Raw genomic sequence first — 26959 nt, forward strand, 5'->3', positions numbered from 1 at the left:
GGGAAGAAAAAACATCCCCAGCATTGCTTCTGTCCATCAAGAGAAAGGGCTGAGCTGGCACTTTGCCATACTTGGTGAGTGTAGGTTGGTACAAAGTGTCTGAGGTTTTTTATAGTGCCTATCACCAGGGTATCAAAGCACCGAAATACTGTTAGTCATGTTTGCCTCCCCACTGATCTTATCACCAAAGGCCAATCCTACTGGAGAGCATTGGTCTTCCATGTGGTATTGCTTAGAGGGTTTGTTTTGCTAGATGGACTGATCTGTAGCCAGCATTGGGATAGTCTCTAACTCTGGGGTCAGATTCCAGGCTTTAATTAATACTGATGATAAACACACTGCTCGTAAGGGCTTTTTGTAAGGTGACTTTATCGCAGCTTATAGATGTGTTTTCTGAAATTAATCTGTTTCATGTTGTGAAACTTCCAGTGCTTCAAGAGGTCTATGGACACTGTAAGTCTTGAAATCGAGGTTAAAAAATCCTGTGACAAGTGCCACTCATGTAGGAAACGTCACAAAAATAGATTTGTAAGAGGTCTGTGACATTTAGAAATAGCTGACTGTACTATTCCAAGTTGACTTGCAGTTTTTTCAAGGAGCTATATAATAATTACATTAGACCTTTTAAATTTCAATATATTTTCATGCTTTGGCACTCCCCAGACACATTGAAATAAATCTTGTGGGTTACTGCATGTTGCAACAACTGGGTGCATGTTACTGTGGTCAGTTTTAATAGGTATTAATACAGTGAGTAGCAAGCAAATTATAACTGTTTCACATTAGACATAATTTTACAGCAGACAATTTTATAAGGAGAATGGAATGAATCAAATTCGGTAATTTGTATTAAAATATCTTTTACATTCCCTGTGTTCCAGTGGAACTGATGACAAGCCTAGAGAAGCATGCTAGGACAAACAGACCAGAAAATTAAATTCTTCTAGTTTTCATATGCCACAGCAGGAATAATTTGCTTCTTTTTTTTTTTTTTTTCCTCAGCTTTTCATTTTTTCTTTTTGAGAGGATTACAATGTAATCTTACATTTCTAAATCCTATCACAAATATTTTTTTTAGCTTCATAGAACTGTGATCTGTTCCAGTATTTTTGGGGTAGACTCTGATGTGCTATGCATGATAGATTGCATTTACTAGGATGTGAAGAAAGCCAAAAGGTTAAAGTCAAGGTTGCAATCTCAGGACTCTGAATTTTGAGGAATGTTTATTCTCTCAATTAAGCACATACATATACTTGCCAGATGTCCAAGATCATATCACATTTTCGACATACAACCCATGTTTAAAGAGGTTGTGCTTAAGCTCTGGATGCTCCTGAAAACAGAGCACTTAAAGACATGGGCTGTCTTTGTGCAGAAGCTTTGAGCTCATTGTGCCCCATTGGTCAGGAGGTGCCTCCAAAGGCTCTGAAGGGCTCCATGGTTGCTGTCAACTGTGGGGAATCCAAGGTCAAAACTTGCTTAGTAAGAACAGAAACTCCTTCAGCTTGGTTTTAGCTGCTCTTCGGTTTAATGTCCTTTCTGAGTCACTCACCCAGTTATAATCAATGCAGAGAGAGATAACACCTGTAAGGCTGTCTCTTGTCCCAAGCTTAGGCATTCCAGTCCAGCAGGAAGGCTGCTGAGTGTCTGCTCATCGCCTACAAGGAGAACCCAAACAACAGCCTTGGCTAGATATCTAGCATTTAGATAGTTTCATTGTAGGCTGGAGCACCATCAGCCAGCTAATTGAGAAGCAAAGACTGATGGAAGGTTTGTCAGGTTTTATTTGTTTGTTTTTGTTTGTTTTGTTTTGTTTTGTTTTGTTTCAAAGCCCTTTCCTTACCTTGGAGCAGACACAGCCGCTTCACTTCTCTGAGCCAGTCATAAATCAGAATAATTACTGTATTCTCCACTGAATCTTTACCACTTGTAAAGTAAGGACTATGAAAATATTTGTGAGGGTTGTTACACAAGGCTGATGCCTGGTTGTTAGTGAATGCAAAGGGCTGTGTAATTCATGGATCAAAGGTGTGGACACTTGTCTCTTTGGTTTAGGGATTTCCATTGCACTCATCATGTGCTCTGAAACCCTGACCCCATAAACACTTCTGTATGTCCTTAATTTTTTTATGTGAGGAGTTTCCTTGATGAGATAATGGTATTACTCACTACAGAGCTACTTATTCCAACTCACTGTATTTACAAACCAGGACTGTTTCTCAGAAGTTCCAAAGGTCAAAGCCATGTATATGTTTACATGTAAAAACTCAGGTATTTTCCATTTGAAATGTCTTTATTTCTTGGCACTAGAAATAAAAAAAAAAAAATTTACTTTCAAAATATAGAAGATTTGTAAATATATAATAATAAAAATCCTTGGTTGAAACTAGGAGAGAACATAATAACCTGGTACTGACCACAAAACAACAGGCTCAGCTCTTTAACTACAGGCAAGGACCCCTAGGGATAACAACTGGGTGGAAAGGAAGCCAGAGGTTTTCGAAAGCTGGATGTAGCAAGGCTGTGTCCAGGTCTCAACCATGTTGAAGCACTCTTCCTGGGCAATACATTTCCTTCTCCACACTGCATTTGTTAATAAGGTGTAAAAACTTCTGCACGTCTGTCTTCCCCATGCAGAATAGTGGACTGTCATCTCTACATAGCATTATTAATATGTCAAGATCCATATGAATAAATGACAGGCAGCACTACTCCGGGACTTTTCTTGCAAGCCAGGTGAGTACAGTATGGCTTTGAGGCTTTTCCCTGTGTTGTTTTGTGAGACGCTCTGCTTTTCTAAAGTAGGAAAATTTGATTATTTCTTTTAACATTCTTCCCTTTCTGACAGTCACAGCTCAGTTTGGTCTGTTCATGCTCTGACTATAAGCCTGCAGCCAGGTCCTGACTGTCTCCTGTACTGAAAAAGTGCTGTGCATCACAAATATGCCATTTACAATACAGATTGTATTACTTGTACATATGCCATAACTAAGAGTTAGTAATAGCTGATAATTACATATAGATTTCACATGAGTGAAAAACAGATGCCCTGCAGGATTTGAGTGCTAAGAGTGCTCACCTCCATCAATTGTACAAAAAACAGGAAGAGCTATAGAAAAGTCAGTACTCTTCTACAAATGCCTTCCAGTGCCACCAGTGAGGGAGTTATCAGCCTTTCAAGGTCATCCCAGTCTACGACTAGCTGAAAGACCAAGCAGAAGCATCATAGAGGTTATGTAGAGTTGCCTCACCCACCTCTTGGCAGCATTCAGGAAAGAGGCAATTCACCTTCGGCAGGATTCTCCCCGCTTCTGACGCAGTAATCTTTCTGGATCTGCTTATTTTAAGTCTAGGCAGATGCTGAGGAGGAATCTGTGATGAATTCACACTCTTCATCTAGCTGAATATTCCGGGTATGTTCCCTTTGATGTTCATGCAGAGGGTGAGACTCTCATGGCTGGAAAAATACCACTACATTTTCTGTGTATATAGTGCATCTGTCAAAATGTGTGAAGATCCTCTATCTAGTCAAGACACTTCTTGTGTTTGCCATTCACCTGGCACAGTACTCAGGAAGATCATCACAGGTTTCCCTTTTACTGTAATAAGTGTTATTGACTAGCAGACGTTGAAATGCTGGTAGAGTACACTGACTAGAGTAGAAAAGCAACATAGACCTATCTGCATCTGTGAGAACTGCATATAAACAGACTCCAAGTCATTCCAGTCATTCTGGAAAACAAAACAAATGCACAATGTGTAACACTATTCAAAATCACAGCCGTAAAGCTCTGTGCCATAAAGATGATAGCAGTGAATATCATACATAAATTTAAAAAGTTGGAAAGAATAATCAACCCGTGCTTACATAACACTTACATGAAAACTTCCTTAAAAAATTGCCATCATGGCTATAGCCCTCCTTTGTCTAGAAAGGTAGCCATGTCCCAGCAGCCCAAATCAGTGAGGGGTGAAATGACCCTCATTCCCACCAAAGTAGCTGGTGAAATAACTGAACTGCATAACACCAACTGGCAGCCTGTAGAAAGCTGTCTGAATCTGATCCCAAGGTCTGCTGCTCCAAAACAAGGTCTTAGGAGTTTGTCTTTCAGAGTCCTGGTGTGCAGAGAAGACGAAAACAGTTACAGACAGAGCTGGCTTAATAGGTTAGAACTCCAAGCAGTTGTCCAAGACCCCAAGAAAGCAGGGCCCTGCTTGGTTCAGTTTAGCAAAGAGGCACCCAGCAAAGGGCCTGAGCCCTTTGCCCAGGCTCTCTACTGCTCTGACACCACCTGTACAGCAAAACTGCTGTGCTTCCTAACAAGCCCAGCAGCAGAAATGCCAGAAAAGATGAATCTAATATTTGCTGACCATCCCAGACACTGCACTGGACATGCTCATCATCAGGTCTCTCACGTGGATGTTTTTACGTCATGAATGTAGACATTGCACCATGGCATACCACCATGCAGATATCCTTACAACACCAGAGCTGTCCAAGCCAAGGTTCTGGGTGAAATCCGGAGCTCTCCAGATGGCCAGTGCTATCTGCTTGTGTGGCATCTTCACTTGAATCTTTTCACAAGTATTTTGGAGAACATGGAATGTGATGCGGCTATCTGGATTGTCAACACCCCTGCAGTTGTGGGCAGCACACCGCTCAGTTTAGTCAGAAACACCCAGGATGTTTTCCTTCTTATAACCCCTCAGAACATTCCTCATTCCCCAACTCACACCTGAGCCAAGTCCAAGAAAAGTAAGTCTGGAAATGTCACCTATCTCTTACAACTGATGCCAGCCCAGAAGAACCTGATGCTGCACATAGTCATGCAGAGCTCTGGACGGAGAAGATTGTGCAGCACCCAGTGTACAACGCTGCACTGGACAGTGCTGGGGTGGAGAAGAGGGGCTCACACCTGCCATCACAGCACTCCTAACTATTCCAGAATTAATTTGCATTTGCTCCTTTCTGGCTTGCTGAGATAATTTCTCAATACAAGCAACATGCTGCACTTTCATCTCTGCATTTTAAAGGCGCCCAATTGGTTGTATCTGGAAATAAAAGATTATAGTGTCTTTGGATACTTACTTCATGTTTCCTCCTTTACAATGGAGATTCTGCTGTTGGGGATCTTTTCTGAGTTCTGAATTCCTCCCTGTACATCTCCCCCTTGACATGGACCCATGCTCTCTTTTTTTCCCAAAACCCAAGCGCCACTGAAATCTCACACAGTATACCAACAAGACCTGACTGCAATCCTGGTAGTCCGGCTGCACAGAGGAATATTTTCTCCACATGCACTGATACTTCTTTGCAACTTTCTAAATGGTGTGAGAGTTGAAACAGAATGATGCTATACCGGACATGCTGACAGGCTCACATGTCCCATTTATTACTTTGCTAAGAGCTTCCCCTTTTCAGGATGTTAGAGAGCCCCCACCCTCAGCCTGTGAGTACCTTTGGTTCCCTGCATCTCCAAGGTGCTCTCTGGATTGCTGTGGGTTGCTGCAGCTGCTGTGGTAAGTGCTCACATAAAACCTCTGCTGGACTGAGTGCAAGTCAAAGCAGCCCTTGAGTAGGCTTCACTCATTCAGCAGCCTCCTGGGGAATATCTCTCAATGTTTCATTTTACAGCCTGTCTTTTCCTGCACTCAGCCTGTACAGTCTGTAATTTTCCCTCATTCCCTCCAGCTCCATGTGGACCATGATCTGAGTGACCATTGATCCACACAGATCTCCTGGAAATATCCTTAAATCCTATGTGCTTAGGGAGGAAGATGCCTAAAAGAAGCCATGTGTACTCAGTGCCAGACTCCTGGGCTTTGAGAGAACATACAGGGAAAAGGACTCCACCTCCAAAAAAGCCCATCCTTGTGCAGGAGCCTGCCCCATTGCCCCCATAGCCAGGGATGAAGGAGGAGACACCAGGTGGACACCCCTGCCCCTGGCTCTGCACATCTCCACATGTCCCTGCACACAGCCATGTGTGTCACCAGTGGCAGAGGATCCTCCAGCCTCTGTTATGCTTTGGAAATACATTTGTTAATTGTTTCTCAAGTTCAGTTTAGGCAAATGCCATTTTAGCATAATTTTATTTGCACAGGGGACAGATTAAACCAGTAATAATAATGACACATATTAGGTGCAGCTGTTCTATTTTTCCCCCCCAAGCAGGCCTGCAGCACTGTTTCCTAATTTAAGTCCTGGTGCTACAAATCTGAGAAAATTGTACACATGGGAATATTTCCTCTAGACTTGGTGGAGGCTGCTCAGATGTAAAAAGCTGGATTTTCTCACAAGTATTCTCAGGACTGAACCCATCATTTAAGTGGCCCAGTTCAACCTAATTTTTGCCTGTATTAAAAAAAAAATCACCAAACAGGGCCAAGGAATCCTCTGTTACTTTTCTGACCAAGTTTTGCTTAATTATTTAATCATAGTCATGCCAGTAAAACGTTTCACTTTGGAAACAGTCTTGCAAAAGTCTGATGATGATTGTCTGTATCTCATCTTAAAGACTTTATCTCTTAAAAAGTAAAAGGAATTAAGTTATGTAGGTGATGAGTTTTGTTTTTTTTTCTGTTTGGTTGGTTGATTGGTTTTTCTCCTCTAAACCAAGAGCAGAAGATGATTTCCCAAGATAATGAAACAAAAAAGAGATAAATTCACAGTCAACTTCCTTAATGTGTACCCAAAGATGGTTAATATATATGCTGTGGAGTGACAGATTCACAGATTCTGTGTAACTTTACATTTTTTAAAAATTTGTATCCATAACATATTAAAAAAAAGAACAGAAATTAAGAGAAATTGAGGACTAACTTGGGTAACTATAGAAAATATTTTATATCCTTTTTACTTAATTTATTTCCATTTATAATTATTGTATAACTTACAGTATAAAAATTATTTTAGAATAGCCTGAATTTCTGCACACCCAAATGCATTTTTCCATACAATAGGAATATTTTTTTTTCAGAGCAGCCACAACATTGGACTTTATAAATTGTGGAGTGATCCTCACACAGCAGGTATAATATAAAACATTCTGCCATGATTAATCTTTTCTTTAATAAGGACTGAAGACTAAATAGTTTAAGTTTCTAATAGCTCAGGAAATTTTCAGGATGTTCCATAGACGTTTCAGGACATGACCCTCAGTTGGGTAACAGAGTTGTAGCTCATTGAGTTTCTTGTCTAGTTGTTGATAATGACTTCTATTATTTTTTTTCCCATTTGTGTTTTTTTAAATTCAATTTTCCTATTTTCCTGTCATTGCCTTTTTTTTTTTTTTTTTAAGTTTCTGCCTTCTCTGACTATGATAGAAAAAAAGCATTGTGAGCAGTGGCAGATGGGGGCAGGGACAGGCAAATTAATTCTGCACAGGGCATTTGGCACTCTTTTAATTTTGCAGATTTGTCTTTTCTACTTAACAACATTCCCACTTAGCAACATAAAAACATATTTGCGTTTAATAAAGGGGAAACCAAATGAGAAAGTAAAGCAGATCTTGCTGTGACCTTAATAGATTATGAAAAAGAAAAGGAAAAAACCCCATATTTCAGTGCTTCTTGTAGCTAAAGGCCAAAGCCTCTGGCTGTTGTTACAAGAACACTGTTATCACTACTAATAATGGGAGATCAGAGAGGATGCAACTGGAAGGAACAGTTTATGGAAAAAATGACCATCCCTCTATTAGACTCAATCACATACAGGCACAGAATGGTTCGTGTCACAATTCTACAGTTGAACAGCAAGAAACGAGTTGTTGTTGGATCACTGTGAGTACATCAACAGCAAAACAAAAAAAAGTGGCTAAATAGCGCAAAATATACTGTGAAAACAGGAAGGAAGAACATGTAGGTGGGACCATATGGCGCAAGCTTCTTCAGTAACTATAGAACACTCCTCTTCAGAGAATGAAGAAATAAGAGCTTGATATAGAAATGTTTTCCCATGCAAAGTACTTGCTTATTATAGAACATGGAGGGAATCAAACTTGAGGTTCCTGCTGGATCTGTATCTTTGCTGGGGGTTTTTGGGCCACATGGATTGAGGAGCACTAGCAGACATGCAAAATCGATGATAAGCACAAGAATTATGTATGTCCCTGGCAAGAACAAATGCAAAGGGAATTCATCTTGTGGTTGGATGAAGTTTTATTCCTAAGGTTAGGAATACCTGCTTTTTGTCCTTATTGTTTTCCCTAAACATAGCATCACTTTTTAGAAGAGAAATTGTGTAAAAATTGATTTATTTTCTTCCTTCTTTATCAGAAAGATAGAAATTCCATGCCATTTTATTTGTGGAGAATTCCTGGAACATTCAGGCACAATAGAGAGGATGGAAGAACCATCTTAACAAGATGGTCCTTGTTAAGAAGTATGAGCCATATGAAACCTCTGAAGGTACAGTGTGAGGTTTGTTGGAGTATTGGGGTTGCAAAGCCCGAGATGTGGCCCTAAGAAAACATGGAGCAGGAATTGTTTTCTGCTGTTGTGAGGGGTTTCAGCATTTAGCGCCTGAATTAGAGTGTTAGTCAAAGACAAGCAAATTGAATTCCCATATGACTGTAAGAAAACACATGGGAACCTCACCTCGGGCAGGAGAGAGGGCTTTGGATTCATAGAGGACACATGGCAAGGAGGAGGGGGAGAGAACAGTTTAAAAAAGCAAGAACCTGGATAGTGCAAAAGGAAAAAAGGGAATTATAAGAAATATGATAACATCGTTATTCTCATTTGATTTTGAACTTCCATATTCTGGAAGGGACAGAGGAACTGATTGACACTGAATTACTTCAGTAGTGGGTAACGGGGACACCGGCCTCAGGCTTGAAATGCATTAAGAGACTGAACAGCTTTAGCTGAGAATGCCAACTTTGTTATAAGTGACATGTGGGCCAGAACGCGGACTGAAGTAGCAGAATACAAAAAGCTGCATAAATCTAGGCTTCAGTTATGGAAAAGGAAGCTAATTACACTTAATAATGCTGGTGTTGGAATAGAGAACTGCAGGAGAAGGGAAAGTCACCAGTCCAGGGAGAGACTATTCCAAGGACATGTTGAGAGCATCATCCTGCTTAAGTGATTCAGTCATTTGACTCAGGAAAGGGAAACTTTGCAGATGTATTATCTCCAGACACATCTTCTCCTAGCTCTTTCCTCAAGGATGTCTGGATAATGGTATCATGTGGTTAGCTGGACAACCTGTGCTGTGTTGTCTGGATGCAACCCCAGCTCTCAGTCTCTGATGGCAATCTTCCCAGCTAAAACATGGTCTTTTACATGTACCAGTGATGCAGACCCAGCAAATATATCAAAACATAAGTGGACTTTTTTGTTAGGTTTTTTGTTGTTGTTGTTTTGTGTGTGTGTGTGTGTGTGTGTGCGTGCACGTGTGTGTTAATCACCAGCCAGTGATTTTATTTTAAACAAACATGACAAAGCAAGGGGCCATGACAGCAGGAGCACATTGTAGGAGTCCTGGCACAAATCCATTTGAGCTGTACCAGACATTCACGTTCTTTGTAATGCTGGCTATTCCCGCACTAGCAATGAGAGGCTATCTAAAGGTAACCCCTGTATTTACTTTAGCAAGCCTTTCAGCTGGCTAGTTTTATGGAACTGCTGCCTTCAGCAAGACCAGAAAACTCTGGAAAAGCAAACATTTCTTATCTTCTAGTATTTCTTGGACCTGAATCTCTCCTACCTTTCCCTAAATTACTGTTTTCTTCTTGATAGATCAAGACCCAGAGTAGGATTTTCCATCCCTCTGCCTGGCCACAAGGACTGCTCACTGAGTTTGGAAAAAAAGATAGAGATGATTGGAACAAACTAAGCCTGTCTGCTTTTTTGATACTGTTGGCTCAAGGGAGGCTGTTTCTCTGAACAATTATAATATTGCTAAGCAAGTTCAAAAAGGGAAGAATTCCCTGACTGACTGCAAAGAAAAAAAAAAAATCCAACTCCCTACAAATAATTTTTTTTCATTCTAATGGTAGAAATAGTGCTGTTTCCAATAGATGGGAGCAATTTGTCCTCAGCGTACCATGATGAGGCTGTGGAGATATCCTTGTCCTCAGAGTACAAGGGAAATGCTGAGCTCAGAACACCAGGAGACAGGATGCTTCAGTGAGCACCTCATGGCACAGCACCATTAAAGACTGTGTAATGTCTAAGCAGATTTTTTTTGCCAGAGACATTGTTTTCGTTTTCCAATGAAGGCCAAGGGAGTTGTTCACTCATCCCCTCTGTTAAATCAAATTACTCCTAAGCAGTGCAGCTCCATGCAAGGCTGAACCCTGGGCAGAAAAGCAGACACAAGCCTAAAGACAGCTGTGGGCCAGCCTGGGAGTCAGGGGCTGCTTGCACCAGGGCTCATTTTGGGTCCCTGCCTGCAAAGTACAGCTCCGTGAATCACTGCAAGCAGGAGAAAGCAGAAGTGTGTGGGAGGTTTGTACCAGCAAAGAATGAAACTTCCTATTTTCAAAACCTGGTTGCCATAGAACAAAAAGCAGTTACTGCAAGTGTTTGGAAAGGGGAGTTTCTTCCTAGTAAACACTTAGGGCAGTGTTTGTTCCTTGCTTAATAAAGCCACTGTAAGAGAGCAGAATTAATTGTAATAGTAGTCTTTTGAAATTACATATTTTCCTGCTCCAAGATTCTTAACATCTATTGAGACTGTCAGAGAATTAGAACATCACTAAATACAGCTGAAATTTTCAGTTTAGTGGAAACTGAAAATGTCTAATGATTTGAAAAAGTTAATTTCAGAGGTTTTTTTCAAAATTTATTTTCCTTTATTTAATGTAATGTGGTTTTAACTTTTATTCTACTTTTTCACAGTATTATATAATGTGTAATTAATGACAGCATGCAACTACTTCTCTAAAGTACTCTTATTTAAATTACCTTTAAAAATCACAGAAGCAAGAGAGGCAAGTGTAATTTAGCAAGTTTAAATTTTTATCTTCTTTTTTATTTCAAAGTGTCTTCTGCTTTAATTTTGACACTGTCATAAATGCCAGAACATTGCATAAAAAGAAAAAAAATTTAAACTTAAACATTAAGTCCCTTCCAAACTGAATAAAGAAGTTCTAGAAGCTCTAAAAATATTATTTTTGTTGTAAAAGTGATAAACTGGTAACTTATATCAGATATTATGAAAATCTAGGTTTTTACAACTAAGTTTAGATTTTTATGAAAATCATACCTTCAGACAGTACAAAAAGCAAGAGTGAGAATAAATTCACACTGGTCTATTACAGACTACTCTTCTGCAGAGTAGTTTTCATGCAAGTTTTGTGAAAACATATAGAGCTTTGATCTAGAGCTCTTCCTTCAGAGACATACTCATAGTTCCCACTAAACCTAAGGGACTTGTGCATATCATTGCATGCATAAATCTGCAGAAAGAACTGGGCCTAAAGTTTGAACAAAACAAAATGATCAGATGGCCAGGTAAATTATGGTGATGGAGGATATGACTAGGCAGGGATGGCTAAATTAATTCAATTGCTTCATTTTTGCCATAGGCAAACAGATACCACAGGTTAGCTCTGAAACTTGCTGCAATGCTAGTTTTTTATGTGTTATAGTTCTTCTTAGCTGTGTCTACTGAGAGGAAAACTGTTTTAGAGAGAAAATATCCATTTTTATATTTTTTAATGAAAATAAATATGGAATTGATTGCAGATTTGTATGTAGCAGACAATGAACCCATGTAAAACACATCAGTATTTATACAAAATAATATTCTAGAAAAATTTGTCATTTGTTAATCTGGAGGGCAGCAGCTGGCTGTGCAGGAAAGTTAAGAGAAGCTGGATTTTCACGTGTATGTCACCCTGATGAACAGGAAGAGACTTCTAATGGGTCTAAATGAGCCTTGCACAGGCAGTCATCAAATGGTGGGCACGATGTGGGAGAGGCAATCTCCTGCTCCTTTCAGACATGGCCTCCTGGCTTTAGTGAATACCACAAAAAGATACAGGTGGGAGAGAGGAGAGTACCAAGGCCCAGGAACTACCTGGGACTCCCAGTGTCACCGTATGCAAAATCAGCTTTATGACTCCCGGGGGTTGTGATTCCATGGGAAATGCATTAGATCCCACTGCAGCTCTGGCATTCAGACCTGGAAAACCCTCTCCCCAGACAAGATAACATCTGCTGCTGCTGCTGCAATTTCAAGGTGATGTGATATTAGTCAAGAAGTTTAAGTGGTAGCAGGCTGTGCAGGAGTAGAGAAAGTTCAAGTTTAAAGGCAGCTGTCAATGCACAACTGAGCGGGGAGGGGGTGGAAGAGAATTGTTACAGCTGCACATAATGGCATTTATTTCTAAGAGGAGAGGGTTGAGGTTTGCTGGTTTGGGACTTTTTAAAATGTAAATAGAACCTTAGAAATGAATTGCTGCCCTCAGTTAGGGAGCCAGTCAAGGAGCCTTTCCTGTATGGAGTACCCAGCGAGAACTCCCGCAGACTGATGATGGCCAGGAAACTTGCAAGTGTGTCAAAGCTGCCTCTTCCTCTGCATCACATTTCATGTTTGCAATCTTATGGTGAAGAGAATGGAGAAGTGCTCTGACAGCACGAAATGACCCCAATGTCTCACACACACACACACTCTGCCCCTACAAAGTAGAGGCCAACTCCAACTCCACCATCCTGTCCCTGTTCCATATGGGAGATAATTTGTATTCACCCAGAGGCTAGGGAAGTTGTAATTCCAAGAAGTCTAGAGCATGGATTAAATAAGTTCTGGATTGTCTGTATGATCCTGAGGGCAGGAGAAATGCAACCCCCTGGGTGCTGCCATGAACACCTGGCCCCTGTAAAACACAGAAATCAAAGCAGAACCTTAAGGCAAATCCTTCAAGACGCAGGTATCTCAGGGACTGAGCATCCCTCCCATCCTGGCAATTCACACCACACATATCAGCAAGGTGTTGCATCAATGAATCCTGTATTTCAACAAGATGATTTTTTAATATTACACCAGCACCCAGAGTCAGACATTTGAGCACCTTGAAAACACCTCCTGTTCAAACCTGGGCCTCATGGCGAGTCTGCCTCATCTCTCCCTTCAACTCTTTGGCTGGTATCCAGTTTTTGTGGGGTTTGGGGGTTTTCTCAGTGTCGGTTTAGGGGTTTTTTGAAAGTCTAGGACAACAGAACAGGTCCGTGAAAAATATAGCAATGGCTAATTTCTAATGAAAGGAATGTGCAGACTTAAGGAATACATGGAAAGAGCAAGCTCTGGACTCTTTGTACAAAAAGGGGTATTTTTTCCTTGACTTCTCATGGTGTCCTGAGGAGATGGGGAGGATAAAACAATCTTTGTATTTTTTATTGCCACCTTCCCTATCTCTGGAAATTATGAAACACACAGACACTGATCCTTCTCTCACCAGAGTAAACCCGCAATAAATCCGATGGTTTTGAGCAAACTGGTTACACCTCCCCAGCTGCCCCCTCCCCACAGCACCCTGGTGTCCCCGCCGTGCCCCAGGGAGCTCTGAAAAGCATTTGGCCAAGGGTGGGAGGAGGGGAAAGCTGAGAGGGCTCAGTGTTGCTGTGTTACGAAGTGACAGATAGAGCCAGCCAGGCAGTGCCCCGGCCCCGAGCACGATGATATTCATTTCACACAGCCCTTGCCTGTTCCAGCTGGAATGATAGGAGATGCAAACTTTGACTTCTGCGTTTGAAAGAGATATTGTTTGATGGAAGTGTGTGGGTAGTGGGTAAAACAAGCAGCTAAGTGTCAGCACAAGAAGCAAACATTCTCCTTCCCTCCCTCCCCAATGTAGTTTTTGACGTAATGAGCATTGCTCCCAATTTTCCTTCCAAATAGGCATTGCACCCGTCCCCATGGCAACTGTCATGCTCAAAAGATGTCCTGTCAGGAGCCATGAAAGGCCCAGAGACATTTGTATTAGATGGTCACAACCGTGCTAGCTAAGGCTTAACAAATACACCACGAGGCTGCATTCGTCAAAATGAAGAGCACAAACATTTGTGTTCCATTAAACAGAAATTAATAAGATTCAAATAGGAAGAAACCAAACTGGACTGGCTTTTTTGTGTATACAGCTGTGTTATGAAGTAATACAAGGAACCTTAGTATGAATAATGATTGCACATGTGCATTCAATTTATTTCTTCTACTTCTTGTATGGTCTCCTTTAACCCTTTTTCTCTATAGGTTTTTCAGAAATCAAACACAGGTTTAACAGCTGGGCAAGACAGGGATTTCAACTGCTCCTTTCACACTGCCGAGGCCCCAATAGCACTTCTTTATTTAAAGGCACTCTGGGTCATTGGGAAGTTGTGCTTTTGAAAAATGTTCACATACTTCATGATTGAGCACATGAAAATGGTGGTCTCAATTTTACCAGGGAAAATAAGCAGGCCAGTCTCTAAACAAGGAGGGTTGTATCCGGAACCACTGTGCATCTTCCTGCCTCCCTTGGCCACAGAGAAGCGGAGCTGATTTATCCCAGCTGAGGATCTCGCCTCGGGTCCAGGCACTGAAAGAAAATAACAAAATAGAATCGTGTTTCCAGCTCAGCTGAAAATCAAAAGTGAAAGTTCGGGAAGACAGCAGAGCCTCCTCCCACGACAGCCCTTCTCCTGGCTCCTCATCACCAAACATAACTTTGAGCAGTTCCTTTCACTGCTCTGCTGCAAGTAAACAACAAAAGTGGACTGTGTTACACAGCCTGACAATGACAGTCTGTACTTGGCTTTACTGGCCACAAAAGGCTGTGGTAGCTTTGCTTTCTCTGGTCAGCTTAACCTCATACTTTTTCTTGTAAAAAGGGAAAAAAAAGGAAAGTTGGCCAGGGTTCTGGTTCTGCCACAGGCCCAGGGCTGCTACCCAGTGTGTGTGGGTGTACCAGTGCCTGGACAGCCTCCATATCTGCTGCTTAGAATTATCCTTTCCCTGTTTTGACCTCCTAGCTTCCCAGGCAGCAGAAATAATCATACCAGAACCTGCATTTCCATCGCACAAGGTTTATATTCTCACAAGGTCTGGTTTTGCAACAGTTTGAATGCATATATATTTGTGCCAGGATTTTACCTCCTCCTTCTCCTCCCCTTTCCCCTTTTCTCCTCATACTCCTGTGTCTTTCTTTTTGTCCCTGAAACTCCTGTTATGCCCCAATCCTTCATCTTCCTGGCTGAACTGAATAACAGCCTTATCCAACATTGGGCAAGTGGGAGGAGAGGCAGCAAACGGAAAACATTTCTCTTTCTGGCTGTAATTGCAAAACAGGAATTTGCTATTCCATCAGCATGCACATGTCCAGACCTGGACTTTTGTAGAAAAGCCAACTTTCACTTAATCCTTTGGATAGACAGCTATTTTTCTGGAGAAGTTTCACCAGTCCCCCATATTCCCATCCTTAGTTTCCCCAAGACTTCTGTCCTGGTTTAGGGCAAGTTTGGGAGGAAACTTCCAAAGGGGTCCCTCTAGAAAGCAGAGCGGCCCCTCCCCCAACTGGTTTGGGAAAAAGATTTCCTTGGAGAAAAGTGAAAAAAACCTGTTTATTTAAGAAGCAAAGTATTCACAAGCTGAGAAAATGGATAATATTAAACAACAAAACTTCTCACTGTTCTGAAAAGATGGCAAATTCAGGAAGTCTTCTTCATGGAGTCGTAGCTCGGCTCTCTCAGTCTCTCATCAATCTCTCCTGGGCTGGAAAATACTGCGTCCTTCAGGACAGGACAACAACCTAAAGAGACCAACAGTATTCCCCAAACCAAACTGCTGCAATAAGCAACAAGCTCTGCTCAGTTCTGGGTGACTATAAAACAGCCCTGGCATAGGCTGTTGCATCTCCTGCTGTTTGCTGTCTAGTCGCCTGAGATGATGGGCCCTCTGCCCCTTTTATGAAGCACTTTCCACCTTCTTGAACATCTCCAGATTCTGAAGGCACCCAGCCTTGGAGTAAGACAGGAAACTTAGTCCACAGCACATGTTTTAAATTGGAAAATTACTACTTGTTGAAACAAGAAAATCTTTACTACAATTAGACCTTTCCTGAAAAACTCCTGTTCAGAAGCTCAGACCAAGCTTCCCTCCAAAGAGAAAGAGAACTCCTTTAGAAGCACATCTTGGTGTAGCTGCTTAGCTGGGGGTTCAGACACCTGGCTCAAGCTCTGCCCCCAAACCTTGAGAAAAGAGATTTAAGCAGTGTCTACACCCTCCAAGGTTTGTGCTTCAGGAAATCATCAACTATTTTAGTGTGTGTTAAGCACACCGTCTCTCCTCTGAATATTTCTGAAAAATAATTAACTTGGAATCCACTAAAACAAAGATTTATTTTTTTAAAACAAAATAAGTGGAAAAAAAATTCTCAATTTATCCTCTTTATATCCTTTCCTTATCCAGCATCTTCAAGGAGAACAACCCAATATTCAGTATTCCCATGTGGAATTTCCTTCTTCAAAGAAGAAAAACAAAAATTTCAATTTTCCTGCTAAATAGCTTACATGCCTAACAATATGTGTTATGATCAATTCTTGCCATATTCATGAGCAAAAGTCACAATAATGGGTGTGACTTTTAATGCCAAACCTTTCAGGAATATTTCATCTTTCCCAGCCCATATCCCTCTAAAAGATCACAAGGTTTCATGATCTTGTGTTTGACATATCACACATGCGTTATTTCAGCTCAGGCCATTGTTTTAGTGAAGTCTTGGAGCCTTTGCAGTCTCTAAGCCTGCATACAGAGACATCTTTGAATGATGTTTCTGGCTTTGTTTTCTTATATTTTTGTCATTCCTCACCTGGACAACATTGTACATGACAGGAGCCATCAACACTCAGGAAATGTGGTCCATGTGCCTCTTCAGCAATGTGAGTTACCATAAGTTTGTCAGGCTTATTCTTCCCTCTCTGGAATGTTTTCTGCTATCTTTTTTAAAAAGATAGCATTTTAAACTTCAGTTAAAGAAGTAGAGGCAGAGAGAGATGACCTAGGAGGACCACAGTGATACTGCCCAAGCACACAGTACCAGGATTGAGAAAGCCAGAGCCTACCTGAAAGGTGATCAGGAAAAGCTTCACAGCAGCAAAAGCAAAAAGGAAGATCAGGGAAAATGCGGGCCCCCTGCAGAATAGGACAGAAGACCTGGTGACAAAGGACATGGAAAAAGACCACGGTAATAAAAGCTCTCCTCCTTGTCTTTACTGATAAGATAGACCTTCAAGAATCCTAGGTTCCTGAAACTGGTGGAAAAGGTGGGAACAAAGCAGAACTTCCCTTGGTGGAGAAGGACCAGGTTAGGGAGTATTTAAACAAAGCAAATGTACCCATGCCCATGGACCTGCTAACCTACACCATGAGGGGGAGCTGACATTGCCATTGTGAGGCCAATCCTGATGGTCTTGAAAGAGTCATGGGTATCTCAAGAGACTCCTTAGGACTGGAGAAAAGCAAATTTCACTCTTATTTTCAAGAATGACATGAAGGAGGATCCAGGGAACTATAAGCCACTCAGTCTCAACCCAGTCATTAGGAAAGTGATAGAACAAAACAATTTCCAAACATATTAAGGACAAGTCAGTGACTGGGAAAAGTCAACATGGATTTATAAAGGGGAAAATATGTCTGAGCAACAGAGAGTCTTCTGCAGGAGCTAGGCAGCCGAACTGGGGCTTAGGCAGGATACAGATACCAAACACAAAATTGCCTTTTTACCATTTCTTTCTTGAGACTGCTCCATAAGAGGGATGGCATAATCTCTTGCTGGCCTCTGGCGTCCCTCATTTCTGAGTCAACTTCTTTAAATGAGCAGATTGTTGAGTACAAAATATCTGTAGTCAAAGCTGAACAACATGAACTGATAAAAGTCAAACTTCACGAAAGATATTGCCTTGTGTGTATTAGCAAAAAATTCTACCCTTGCTTGCTTGAAATCTGTGTTTTATTTAGTTAGTCTACATGAATATGTGGTTATGGCTGCAGCATGAAAATTCTGGTAATAGTCTTTATAACAATGAATGCCCTGGCCCAAATATTTTCCTTTATGTCAGTGAAATTTCTGATAATTAATTTTGACACCTTGTATTAAAATAAAAATAAAGAGCCCTTACTGAGGTTCTTTAGCCAAAAATGTAGCATAACACTCAGAGAAGCTTGAATATTTTCCAGAAGACAGGTTTTTTTTTGTCAAAAAAGGTTTCCCTGATTTTACAAAATGGAAATGTTTCACAAGAATCTCATTGAAAGTTTGGCACTTAAATGTAAATATAACATTTAATTTTAGCTTTATTGAACTGTCCAAAAATTATTCTGTTCTGATCTACACCACGACGACCTCAGGGTTTTGAATTAAAATGCTGAATGACAGAGGTGGGAAGGTGAATAAAACCCTCTCACTTTCACACAGGACAAGAACATCTAGCAGATGTCAGGCTGAGAGCAAGGAAAAGGAGCTCTTGCATGTGTGTTTGTGCTGAGGATGTCCTTCAAACAGGATGACAGTAAAGGTTCAGGGGACAAATCCTAAGTGTGCTACTACATACAAAGACACCAACCCCAGCACAGAAAGTGTCTGAGCCATGATTACTAGACAGTATTCTAATGAAGAAGTGCTGTTTTTTTGCTCTTTGATGTTTGGTACAGGATGCCTGGGTCAGAGCAAAAAGAACCTTTAATCTTCTGTTTCCAGGGAAGTAGAAGTGAGCTTTCTGACTGGTAGCAAAATTTTGTTTCCATCGGAGTATTTTCTGCACATTCTATTTTTATGTTTTTCAGGACAAAAAAAACCGCAAAACAAATACCACACACAACTGCTCACACACACCCCAACATTCAGAGGCTTTTATAACAAAAGATTGACTTTTTTAGAGGAAAAACCCAACCTTTATCAAATTTCAAGTTTATTATGTACTTAAAAAACATAAAGGAGAAAATAATGAAACACAGAAGAAAAATTTTAAGCTCCTTTAAACCAGATAACACAATCAAACACTCTTTTTCTTTTAGACTGCACTGCTCATAATTCACTTCATTACTTCAACAGTTATTTCTGCAAAGTGTACCATGTCGTATGTAAGAAAACAAACAAATTCAATAACTTAGCCAACCTTAGTTTCTGCTCCCTAAATTTGTAGTCTGAAAGAATTTAGGTCAGGTGTACCATCAGCTTTTAGGAGAATGGTCTTGTCCATTTTGCTCAGGGGACCAAGAGATTCCAGAAGCATGAAAATTACTTAGCTAGGGTCAAAATCCAGATTGGAGATGTCATCTTTAATTTTTAATGCCCTTGGCTTTTCCTATTGGCACAAGAATCACGATGTCTTACTATTTTGGAAAGTCTACTTCTTATTACAATAATGTGAACTTTAGGAAAAGCAACATGGTTAATCATTCAGTGACTAAGTATGAAAATCATTAGAAGAAATCTTTACAGTTTATTGAAACATTTGCTAACTACCATGCAAAGATTTACTAGCCCTTTAAAACTATGATTATTTTTCCAGGACATTGGAAGCTCTTTTAAGATCTGTTACAATCCAATATGCAATTCTTTTTCAGCAAGATTTCACAAAGTATTGAGCTATTTTTCTTTATGCTATGCCTGGCACATATATGTAGCAAGTCTGCAAGTTTGGCTGTCATGAATATTTCTTGAGAAACAGCCTTGGACGGAAGTAATTTTTCTAAATTAAATAAATATGTTGTTTCTGATTTTCCAAAATACCCAAAGGAACTAGCTTACATTCTAGATCAATGGCCTGCAAAATTTCACCTTGAAATATGAAGACTTTTTTTTACTTAGTGAAGCACAAAATGTCTCTGGGAACAAAGAAACTCTGCAGAGGATTGGGGCGTACAAACTTTACTTTCTCAGAAAGCAAGTTTTCTGATGGATTTTAATGGTGTTAATTTTCTGAATTTTCATGTTAGCTGACACTCAGAAGCACTTTGCACAGGTGTCTGTACAGTCAGTATTATTTTGCAATTAGCTTTCTGGGATATTTGGACTTCTAAAAAGAAATTCGGTTTGTTTGCTTTCTTAGGAAAAGGAAAATTCCGGTCCTCTAACAGATAAGGATTTAAGAGACTAAAATTCCAAATCATTTTAGACATGATCCCCAAATCCTTTTTTGCATTGTCAGTTTGTATAAGAGGAGTTGAAGGCTCCAAATTAAGAAGGATAGGGGTAGGAAATAAAACCTTTTGAGGGCTCAGGTCTCTCTGAAGACAGTAACTCAAGTTGGGCTGGAAGCTCTGGGTACAGCAAACCACTGTGGATGAATTTCAAACACACTGACCAAAACCTTTAGGAATCAATGGAGAGATACAGGTTTAAATGAGACTTTAATGGCTTTGTTATAGAAGGGGGACAAGTGTGTCACAGAACTGTCCTCAATACCATGAAGCATTAGAAATGAGAGATGTGCATATGGAGGACAACAGCAGCCCTGGATTCACCGATCATTCAACACCATGCAAGAGCAGCGAGGAACCAAAGGCAGAATGGGCTTCAGAGTGTTCATGACTTCGGTGTTTGCTTGAAGATATCCATCACTTCAGCTTAAATCTCTCTGCAAGCAGGGCTCTGTCTTGTCTAAGATACTCTTCTTGTTAGCTTTGGCAATAGCTGCACAACTATCTCTCCTCTCAGCGGTCTGCCAAACAAAGGTAACTTGGATGTTCAGCAAGACTTGGGTCTGCTCCATAAAGTGTTATCCATAGAAACAGTCAGCAAGTCACACAGATGTGCCCAGAAAGGCTATTAGATCATCAGGATTGATTTCCCAGGATAAAATAGGCCATGTTTTTGTTCAGATTTTTTTGGGTTTGGGATTATTTTTTTTGTATTTGTTTGTTTGTTTTAAATTAAATTTGTTCCATATCATGTTTTCTACCTTGAGTTTCTCTGAATCACAGTCTTCCATATATACATCTAGCCTTGAAGTGAAGACTTTTGGGACAATAAACTGCTTTGGCTTTCCAAAACATTTTATTTAGTTGTACTTTTCTTCACTTTAGTCCCAGAATATCTTGTGATGAAAGAATGTGTGGCACATTCAAATTAGTTATTCCCCTTTTTGAACAGATTCTGAGGTCCTGCCCTGTGCAGAATTTTTTTCCTGCACTGAAATATTTTTCCTGGCTCATTTTTTTATATCGTCTTCAGTTTTTCAACATATTTTTATAAATATGGGATGACCAGAGCTGTACATAACATTCCAACATCTGTGTTCCTGCAGTTATGTACAAATGTTAAATTATATTTGTATTTCCAACCATATTGATTGGCAATATTTTCTCATCTATAATTCCCTTGTTACATTTGAGTGAAAAGTTTCTTTAAAGTTCCTTTTACCCATTGAAAAATGCAAATTGAAACAGACCAATACATTTTCTGAAATAATGTTACATCTCTGAAATTATTACAGCTGAAAACACATGTTTTCATATATGTAGGGGTACAAGGAGAACCTAAAGAACAGCTGAAAAGTATTGGGTTGGCATTTTAAAAACTAAGTATTTTAATGTTTTAGTCTGAAATGTTTAATTTCAAAATTTGCTTCAGCTTTATTACAAGAACATTTTATACTTGAATACCAAATAAAATATTTCTATGGGGTCAAATAAAGTAATTTTTCAAACTATTGTGGGTTTTTTAAGTCATCAATCAAGACCAATTGAAAGAACAGAATAGCAAACTAACTAGGAAAGATTTCTGCCTTCTTTATTGATCATTTTCACTTCATTTACTCTATTTTTTTCTTAAAATTTCTGTCTGATGAGAGAACCTCTCATTACTATTGTTTAGAGTTACCTATTTGCCTTCATGAATCCTGGCACAAAGTCAACATCTCAGCTATCTGAAATTATCTTGATACACTAAAATCTATTAAGCATCTCCTAAATATCTGACCCTAAGCCAAAGGTCACCTCAGATATATCTTCCTCTGGAAGAGGTGATTTTTAGCAGCCTCTGTAGGTATACTGCTCTGTAATACTCATGTGAGCAGCACCTAGCTCCTTCTGCTGCTTGTGAAGTGTCTTGTGGAATGATTTATTGCAAATGTCACTGGCTACATGTTTAAAAGAATTTTTGCCATCTCTAAACTATGAAATTCCTATAAGAATTCCTCATTGTCCTCTTCTCCTTTCATGATCCACTTACAGTTCTACAATTGAAAGACAGGTATTTAATGGACCCATTTATTTCCCTGCGCCTTTACTTTCTGTATTATTTTTCCAATTATTGCCATATTCATGTCTTCATCACCTTTTTTCTGCCACATCTTATATATTATCACTGTAGTTCCTTTATACCTAGTTATCTTTCTCCTTCTGTCTCTTGTTTGTGGAATTGAAATGCTCTGGTCCATGCAGTAATTGTCTTCCAAAAAGCATTATTCCTCACTATGCTTTTTCCTGGCTTTTTTTTTAAATCCCTAAAATTTGCAAGAGCCCGTCTCCAGTTATTATTAAAACTGTCCTAGTATTTATTCTCTGTGAGTCCTATTAAGCACTCTTTAACTAAACATGCTAAACCAAAGCTTTGAATCTTATGCTACCAGCATAATTGCCCACAAAGCACATGGTTCACAAATGTGAAATGCTTGAGACAAAAAGGCAAGGATGTACTAGTTTCAAAGTTGGTTCTTTTCATCGTGTCAGTTTGCCATGGCAATGATTTGAGGTTTTGCCTGAGCGTGTGTTATTTAAGGAGTTCATCACAGTCTTCTAGGATGCCATCACCATTCCATGCTCAGTCCTTGCACTCTTGTGCTGCCTGGTGGAGCTCAGAGCCACAGTCATGGCTGCACAACCCACAGTCAACATCCACATCCACTCGTGGGTTTGGATTTTGCTTAACATGCCACTGGCATGGGTGGATGCAGCCAGACTGAGACCATGCTATAAAAATAGGATTGTTGCCATTCATGTGTGATTGAATTGCAGAGGAAGACCACTTGAACAAAAGCTAACTTTATTGACACTGGTGGGGAAAGCCCTATTCTGGGGAGCTGAATGTTTAAATGGTGGTTAAAGTAACCTCTAACAAGAAGGATCTTAGTACTTAAATAATGGGATCATGGGGTCATATGAAATCCTCTCTAAGACGGCAGACTCTTTATATAAATAATGAGAGCATAATCTCTCCAAAAAGCACAAATAACAAAGAGGGCTCAGTACATAGATGGTAGGTCCACAGGTCACTCAAGTTTAAGTCCTTTCTAAAAAAGGGGAATTCAGTACCTAAATACTGAGAGAACAGTGTCATTGTGTACCATCATTACAATAAGGAAATTATTTTTAAGATGGAAGAAGCAACCCCTTTTGCTTCTCTGTAGAAGTCTGTCACTAATGCTGTGACACGCATTTCTAGACATACATACAGCAAGGATTACTGTGCCTATCCGAGAAGCTTCCTGAGACACTGCAAATTCATTGACTTCATTTCTGTGTGCAGATGTGTCCCTTCTACCCCAGACTTACACCAAGCACGTGGTGTCCCCACTGTCTCACTGCCCCCTCCCTTGTCACATTATCCCTCCCTGCTCATATTCACCCTTGTCCTGATGCACTGCGCTCACAGCTTTTTGCAAATGGTCCTGACTCCATCATGTGGCAGCTTTTATGTGGTCTGAAATACTGCCAGCTGCCCTGGTTCAAGGCAGAGTGACTCTCAGAGCCCTCACAGGACTGTCTGGAATAACACGTTGCTTCTCAGCACAATGCACAAAGACTGGCACTTCAGCAGAAAGCAGCAGCTGAATAGGACTTGGAGGGAGGTGTGGCCTTCCCGAAGTGTTTATTCAAAATTAATAATTGCTTCCCTGGAAAGCACATCAGATTGGTGTGGAGGTGCCATTTATACAGGAGGACCTCATTATACATAACTCCTATCCATAAGGGGCCAAGATGCAATGTGGCTTTAAGATGGTTCTTCCAGGGAGCTGTGGACTGCTGGGACTTTGGTCCTGGGTCTTTCCCAGTCAATGCTACCAAGGTCCTATGGAGTGCTATCCAGACCAGTGAGCCCCTGGTCTAAACCCATTCAGTGCATTTCTTTTGAGAGCTCTGGCCTGTTTTTAGAGTGTGTTTGCAAGAGCAAGGGGCTCTTGGATTATCCCATGCGATATCATTCTATGCAGGTTATCACTTCAAAGAGAGAGAGCGTTATATCATATTTGAAACATGTTATAATGTAAGAATCAGATTATGCAAAAATATTCTCTCATAAAACTACGTGTTAGTGTTCTAATGAACGCTTGCAAGCAAAGCATTTTATTTATTACATTTTTATATGTAATGCAGTTGTGTCTGTACGCATATGTTGCACTTAGGGGAAGAAGAAAAGCTCCCATAATGAATGTAAATGCATCTTCAACTCAAACAGGCCCACTTACAGAGTTATAAATCCCACTGAGGAGCACAAGTCTGACAGGTCTTTTATGTCTTTTGCTCAGAAGAAGTACATCTTCCTGGTATAAGATCAGAGGATGTCTTTCATCTGGAGCAGCAGTTACATCAGTATAACTGAAAGGAAAATATCTGTCTGTGTTTAACAGGGATTGCAATGTCATTTGGATTACATGTCTAGGTTATTTCTGATAAAAGTGTTGTCTTTGTTTAATTCAACAAAGACAACTGCAGTGAAAAGCAAAGATTTCCATCATTAAAGTAATATTGGCTTGTAATTACAAGATCAGGTAACAGGTTTGCACAATTCTGGTAATAAAGTAATATTATTATATATATATATATATATGCATGCATGGGGTGTGTGTATGCATGTGCATATATAAATGGTATTTACATTCTCTTCAAATATATGCTTCTACAGAGAGACTGACCTGGTAGTCCAAGATGCTGAGAAACTCTGAAAGCCCAGGTCACACACACACTTACTAGATTTCTGCTGCTTGGTAAGATCTAATCCTGAATACACTGAAATCAAGAGCAAAATTTTCAGTCACTTTCCAAGTACAGAATCAGGCCTGCTAGCCAACCACAGCTGAAATATTTGAGAAAGCTTTGCTAGACCAGAAAAAAATAAGTGTGGCAGATAATTTTCTGGTTACCTCCATGGACACAGGAAAAAGAGCTGTTCCCCTACCGGAAAGGGAAAATGTACAGTGTGCAAGTGTGTGTGTAGCATCTTAGGGTGTCAGTCCACATGGTGGGTTGATGCATGTTTATAAGTTTCTCTTTTGGATGGGGACTAATTACTGCTGGTTTAAATTATATTAAATGTCTGTGGGTGCAAGGGCTTATCAGTGATTAAAGAGACAATAAGGGGCACTAGCAGCTTGCTTTTACATCAACATTATTTTTCACTATATCCCATGTTTTCTATGCTTGTGAATATTCCTAGTAAGGAATGTTTTCGGGAAAAAAAAGAACTTTTTGGGAAAAAAAACCCTTTCCATGGGTGGAAATCAGTGTGGCTATGGGCCTTTCAACTCCTCCAAGGCAGTATAATCCAGACAAAGGTGCAGATTTGCCAGGATCAGGATTATGTTTTGGTAGAAACTTGTCTTTTTCCCTTTTAAAAGAAACTTAAAGCAAAATTTTGCAGCTGCATTTGATTTTATGTCAGAAAAGTGAACTGACCCTGCTCATGTTGCCCCTGTTTCTGCCCTGGAACAGGCCATCTTGTCATGATGTGAGAAGTTCTGGTCCACCAGTGATTTTAGGGTGATGAGATGCAAATACTGAGATGATGCAGAGCTGAGCCTGGTCCAAACAGCTGCAGGAATTACTTCTGTAGCATTAAGTTTAAAACATTTTTGTTGCCCATGTCTCTAATATCTGACTTAGGTTATGAGCTCGGATTTTTTTGGGGTTCTTTGTCCAACACAGGCTGAGTTTCCATTCTCAAGCTAAGAGTGTATTGAATGCACCTCCCAGCAATCCACAGCCATGAATCCAACATTCCCCTACACTCCAAGGTTTTACATCAAATTTCTTCAGAAGTTTTAAAATGTTGTTTGGGGTCTTTTATTCTTCTGTTTTCAATAGCTGCATTTTTTTGGCATGTTGCACCTACATTGTTTCAAACTTAGTTCTTATAAAGACCCACTTGTGATGTACTTAAAGGGTGCTATATAAATTCACGTCAATCGTAAATCATTTCAACAAACATTCGCTCTTCAAGACCAAATCAAACTCGGGAGAGGCTGATAGTAAAAGGAACACACAGGAGGATGAGAGGAGAACCAAGTTCACCTGCAGCAGACCATTGCTGGTCATCACCAACAACCTAAGAGATGGCAAAGCCCACCAGCCCTTTCTTGTGAGCAGAGGAGCCACAGCCTCCAGCTTTGGGCTCCTGTGTAACTTCTTGGCTGTGCTCACAGGCTGCGGGGCAAGGGGGATTGAAGGTACAAGAAAGAGCCCAGCCTTGACAGCATTGGGATGGAGGGAGCATGTTGGCACACGTCCTCCTGCCTCTCCCAGCTTGATGTGTGATATTCAGGCATAAAGCTATTGTTTTGCTTGCTGGGCCTTCTACGGTGGCTGGGCCAAACTTCCTGCTAGGAGCCAGGATCTGCAACCTTATGAAAGTTGCAGGGCCCGGCAAGCTGCCGGTATTTTCAGCTGGATTGAGCCCAGAACAATTTTATTTTCATCAGAAATGTTCCCTGGCCCTACCACATGTGCAAGCATATATGAAACCACCAAGAAGGCTCCCTCCCCCAGCTATCTTATTTAGCTAAAATTCAGCTGCCCAGCAGAACTGTTTCTTATCCAAGCCCTTAGAGACGGGAGAGGAGTGGAGAGATTTAATTATAATCTTTCTCTCCCTGCACCTCCCACAGTACACTAATGCTTTTCATTAGCCGAAGCCAAAACCTTGCTTTATAAGCTGTGAGAGCTGTCTTTTAAAAAACACATCCAGCATTAAAAGAGTTCTAAATGGCAGTAACAGCAGTGTAACCCTCATCCACAGGTGTGGGAGATTCGCTG

The 26959-nt window shown here is 40.4% G+C and overlaps 1 protein-coding gene across 30 annotated transcripts in view; it reads right to left on the reverse strand.

Moving 5' to 3' along the window:
- Positions 1–1120: 1120 nt before the first annotated feature.
- The window catches only part of LOC135294061 (myristoylated alanine-rich C-kinase substrate-like), a 37154-nt gene continuing 11315 nt past the window's right edge, over positions 1121–26959 (reverse strand). For 5 of the 30 annotated variants that reach the window (XR_010356211.1, XR_010356216.1, XR_010356215.1 and 2 more), the window contains 3 exons: positions 15616–17119; positions 12704–14528; positions 1122–4636 (listed from right to left, as the gene is read on the reverse strand). The gene's annotated coding sequence lies outside the window, so the exon portion shown is untranslated. Of the gene's footprint in view, positions 4637–12703; positions 14529–15615; positions 17141–19097; positions 20650–24843; positions 24938–26959 lie in introns of those variants that run through there. The other 25 variants (XR_010356214.1, XR_010356209.1, XR_010356207.1 and 22 more) reach the window with 21 other exon arrangements.

This window comes from Passer domesticus, chromosome 2, assembly GCF_036417665.1.
Source record: "Passer domesticus isolate bPasDom1 chromosome 2, bPasDom1.hap1, whole genome shotgun sequence".
NCBI lineage: Eukaryota > Metazoa > Chordata > Aves > Passeriformes > Passeridae > Passer > Passer domesticus.